This window comes from Littorina saxatilis, linkage group LG6 (genome assembly GCF_037325665.1).
Source record: "Littorina saxatilis isolate snail1 linkage group LG6, US_GU_Lsax_2.0, whole genome shotgun sequence".
NCBI classification, from domain to species: Eukaryota; Metazoa; Mollusca; class Gastropoda; order Littorinimorpha; family Littorinidae; genus Littorina; species Littorina saxatilis.
Genome location: NC_090250.1, coordinates 33,606,373 through 33,612,130, shown reverse-complemented (window position 1 = coordinate 33,612,130; position 5,758 = coordinate 33,606,373).

The window sequence follows — 5,758 nt, the reverse complement described above, 5'->3', positions numbered from 1 at the left end:
GTTTTGCTACTCTCGAGTGTCAGAAGATCCTTTTGTGTCCTTTTGTGCCTCCATAAAAGAGTGCCTTTGAAGGGACGCAACTCCTTTGACAAAAGGAAACAAGTCGCGTAAGGCGAAATTACTACATTTAGTCAAGCTGTGGAACTCACAGAATGAAACTGAACGCACTGCATTTTGTCACAATGACCGTAGTCCGCCGCTCGTGCAAAAGGCAGTGAAATTGACGAGCCTGTTTGGCGCGGTAGTGGTTGCGCTGTGCTGCATAGCACGCTTTTCTGTACCTCTCTTCGTTTTAACTTTCTGAGCGTCCCGTGTTTTTAATCCAAAAATATGTTTTTTGAATCAGGAACCGACAAGGAATAAGATGAAATTGTTTCTAAATCGATTTCGGAAATTTGATTTTAATCCTAATTTTTATATTTTTAATTTTCAGAGCTTGTTTTTAATCCGAACATGATAACATATTTATAAGTTTTTGGGAATCTGAGAAAATGATGAAGAATAAGATGAAATTGTTTTTGGATCGTTTTATAAAAAAAGAATTTTAATTACAATTTTCAGAATTTTAATTACCAAAGTCATTAATTAATTTTTAAGCCACCAAGCTGAAATGCAATACCGAAGTCCGGCCTTCGTCGAAGATTACTTGGCCAAAATTTCAATCAATTTGACTGAAAAATGAGGGTGTGACAGTGCCGCCTCAACTTTTACAAAAAGCCGGATATGGGGTGTGCACGTTAAAGATCCCACGATTGACAAAAGGGTCTTTCCTGGCAAAATTGTATAGGCATAGATAAAAATGTCCACCAAATACCCGTTTGACTTGGAATAAAGGCCGTGAAAGGTGAATGCTCGCCTAATAGGCTACTGAGCTTTACTGGCCGATGTGAATGCGTTATATATTGTGTGTAAAAAATGTCTGTTTGTCTGTCTGTCTGTAAAAAAATTCCATTTCAAACGGCAGAAATTAATATGTAAGCGCCTAGGGCTATATCTAGATTGGGCGCATAAAATGATCACAATAATAATAATAATAATAATAATATGACGTCATCAAAGACCTTTATCCAAAAAATAAAAAAAACGTCTGGGGATATAATACCCAGGAACTCTCATGTAAAAGTTTCATAAAGATCGGTCCAGTAGTTTACTCTGAATCGCTCTACACACACAGACACATACACACACACACACACACACACACACACACACACACACACACACACACACACACACATACACCACGACCCTCGTCTCGATTCCCCCTCTATGTTAAAACATTTTGTCAAAATTTGACTAAATGTAAAAATAACAAGAATGTTTGCTTTTGCTAATTAATAAAAGAAGTACTCAGTCTTAGTTTATCACACTCAGATGGTCGTTGATGACATTTTTCTGATAAGTGCGGCTCAACAAAAACAAATCAATACCATCGACAGTGCCGCAGCGGCATAAACGATTAATTTTTGTTAGGTGTAAAACCAGAACCATAATTACCGACTGGAGGCCGAGCTCGTGTGAGTGAGAGGAGAGAGAGCCAGTAGTGTGTGCGTGCCGAGCGCGCGTGCGTCAGTGTGTGTGTAGTGTCAAGGGTGGGTTTGTGTGTGTGTGTGTGTGTGTGTCAGTGCCCAGGTGTGACGAGTGCCGGCCGGCCAGCGGCAAAATTTCAGTTTTTGTCCGAAGGAGCAAAATGGTGCTATTGCCATTCGACCTTAGATATTGCCGGTGAATCATCTTACCAAATTCCCAAGTAAAAGTCTTGAACAAGCAACGCACCTTAGATTTTTTTTACCCCTGTCTTTTTACATTTAGTCAAGTTTTTTCTTCTTCTTTTTTAGCTGGACCCATGAACGAAACAAAAAAACTAATAAAAGATATAACACCCCGACCCTTTTAGTTCCAGATAATAATGCAGATTCGAATTCTCAATCCGCGAGAAATGTGAGTGAGAACCTTGGAACCGGCCCCCCTTTTAAGACCGACTCCCCTCTCACATTCCCTCCTCCACGCCTGCATGCCCGGCAGTCTGCCCGATTTCAGACGGCCTTACGCGTCAGTTCTGCTTGTGTTTATAAATTATAATCTTAATACTCAAGCATCGAAATCTAGAGCTGCTGCATGTGTGTCACTCAAGTGAGGCATATGGCAGAGGCCAGAGTGGCCTGCCCGGTGAAAAGAGATAATGCTTTATGTCCTACACTGGCTAAATATTTCGCCTCTAAAGGACAAGATAAGGGTTATATTATTCGAGTTTTACGCCCTCACGGCTTTTGACGAGATACACAAGTGTATCACTTATGGCACAATGACCAAGATCTTAAACGTGCCATTGTCATTACATTTATCTGGGGCGGTCACGGGTGCCGGAGGTGGAAGAAGGACTGGCGGCAAAAACATGTCTGGGGACTGACACAATCGCCTTGGTAGCACAGGGCCGGACTAGGCTAAGAGGAGGGGGGGGGTTGCCAGTGGTGGTCCAGGGGGATGTTTTCGATCCCCCCCCTGGCGGGGTCAAGGGGCAGAGCCCCTTGTGGGGGTCAGGGGGCAAAGCCCCCTGAAGCTGATGGGTAGGTCATATTCTGAGATAGAAAAATGGTCGCTCCTTGAATGAAACGGCATAAAATAAACAATAATAAAAAATGTTTTAAATAAGTGAGGTACATGTTTAGGCTAGGGGGGGGGGGGGGGGTTGCGCAACCCCCATAACCCCCCCGGTAGTCCGGCCCTGTAGCAGGCTAATCCCCCTGGACAACTGCCCACCGGACAATTGCCCCCCGACCAATTGCCTGACATACCTGAGATGGATTGCCTTAAACTGTGACCTACAATTTTAAGCACAAAGTAACCCAGCTCCCAAGTTTTCTGTTTTACTACTGACAGTGTGTGTGTGTGTGTGTGTGTGTGAGTGTGTGTGTCACTGTGTGTGGTGTGTGTGTGTGTGTGTGTGTGTGTGCGTGCGTGTGTGCGTGTGTGTGTGTTGACTAAAACTTTTAATGAGTTTTACAAATTTAGGTTTTAGAAAAAGCAACTTACTACAATACGCATTACGCCGACTAGCTCCTGAATGTAAAAATAGGCAACAATTACCGTGCACGCATGTGGCAATTAGTTCACGCACGGATGTAATCAAATCAACAACAAAAATGTTGATCCTGTATTATTTTACTCTGTGTATATATTTGTGTGATTGCGCGCATATGTTTTGTTTTATGAAGTCTTATATCGCGCGCGTATCTCCAGACTCGGACTCAAGGCGCAGGGATCTATTTATGCCGTGTGAAATGGTATTTTTTTACACAATACATCACGCATTCACATCGACCAGCAGATCGCAGCCATTTCGGCGCATATCCTACTTTTCACGGCCTATTAATCCAAGTCACACGGGTATTTTGGTGGACATTTTTTTTTTTTTATCTATGCCTATACAATTTTGCCAGGAAAGACCCTTTTGTCAATCGTGGGATCTTTAACGTGCACACCCCAATGTAGTTTACACGAAGGGACCTCGGTTTTTCGTCTCATCCGAAAGACTAGCACTTGAACCCACCACCTAGGTTAGGAAAGGGGAGAGAAAATTGCTAACGCCCTGCCGACCCAGGGTCGAACTCGCAACCTCTCGCTTCCGAGCGCAAGTGCGTCAGAAGAAGAAGAAGAAGAAGTCCTTTGTGCGTTTGTTTGAGTGTGTATGCGCGCGCACCCGTGTGTGCCACGGTGAGTGTGTGTGTGTGTGTGAAAACCAGGGAGCACCACTAAGCATCACTCAGATACAGAGTAATATAAATATCAAACTTAAAGCCGAATACCGCAAAATAACATCAAACAACAACAAACAACAACAACAGTTTAAACAAGTCGCGTAAGGCGAAATTACTACATTTAATCAAACTGTCGAACTCATGGGATGAAACTGAACGCACTGTATTTTTTCACCAAGACAGTACAGCTTCGTCAATCCCCGCGAGAAGGATATCGCTCACTTCCCACTTGCAAAACGTAGTGATATTGACACGCCAGATTAGCGCGGTAGACGGTATTGTGCTAAGCAGGAAAGCGCGCTTTTCTGTATTCTTGTTAACTTTCTGAGCTTGTTTTGAATCCAACCTATCATATCTATATGTTTTTGGAATCAGGAAATGATAAAGAATAAGATGAAATCATTTTTGGATCGATTTCTTAAATTTTAATCGTAACTGAGACTAATTAATCTATTTTCGTTAATTGTGATCACATTTTAAGAGTAAACATGACATATGTATATATTTTTAGATTCAGAATGTGATGAAGAATACGATGCAATCAATTTTAAATCTGTTTGCAAAAAATCGATTTTAATGACAACTTCAATGAGCAAACTCATTAATTAAATTTTTAAGCTCCCAAGCTGAAATGCAATACCAAAGTCCGGGCTTCGTCGAAGATTACTTGACCAGAATTTCAACCAATTTAGTTGAAAAATGAGAGCGTGACAGTGCCGCCTCAACTTTCACGAAAAGCCGGATATGACGACATCAAAGACATTTATCAAAAATATTAAAAAAACATCTGGAGATATCATACTCAGATATCTCATGTCAAGTTTCATGAAGATCGGTCCAGTAGTTTTCTCTGGATCGCTCTACACACACACACACACACACACATACACCACGAATCTCGTCTCGATTCCCCCCTCTACGTTAAAACATTTAGTCAAAACTTGACTAAATGTAAAAACCAAATTCATAACTAAACAAGTCGCGTAAGGCGAAAATACAACATTTAGTCAAGCTGTCGAACTCACAGAATGAAACTGAACGCACTGCAATTTTTCAGCAAGACCGTATACATGTATACTCGTAGCCACAGGAGCTTGCTCGTAGCATCGTCAGTCCACCGCTTGTGGCAAAGGAAATTGACAAGAAGAGCGGGGTAGTAGTTGCGCTGAGAAGGATAGCACGCTTTTCTGTACCTCTCTTCGTTTTAACTTTCTGAGCGTGTTTTTAATCCAAACATATCATATCTATATGTTTTTGGAATCAGGAACCGACAAGGAATAAGATGAAAGTGTTTTTAAATTGATTTCAAAAATTTAATTTTGATCATAATTTTTATATTTTTAATTTTCAGAGCTTGTTTTTAATCCAAATATAACATATTTATATGTTTTTGGAATCAGGAAATGATGAAGAATAAGATGAACGTAAATTTGGATCGTTTTATAATTTTTTTTTTTTTTTACAATTTTCAAATTTTTAATGACCAAAGTCATCAATTAATTTTTAAGCCACCTAGCTGAAATGCAATACCGAAGTCCGGCCTTCGTCGAAGATTGCTTGGCCAAAATTTCAATCAATTTGATTGAAAAATGAGGGTGTGACAGTGCCGCCTCAACTTTTTACAAAAAGCCGGATATGACGTCATCAAAGACATTTATCGAGAAAATGAAAAAAACATCTGGGGATATCATACCCAGGAACTCTCATGTCCAATTTCATAAAGATCGTTCCAGTAGTTTAGTCTGAATCGCTCTACACCGCACATACGCACAGACAGACAGACAGACAGACAGACAGACAGACACACACACACACACACACACACACACACACACACACACACACACACACACACACACACACCACGACCATCGTCTCGATTCCCCCTCTATGTTAAAACATTTAGTCAAAACTTGACTAATATAAAAAAACACAAACAAAATAATGGGGCGCGGGGGGGGGGGGGGGGAATTGTCCAGGGGGGGCGGTTGTCGGGGGGG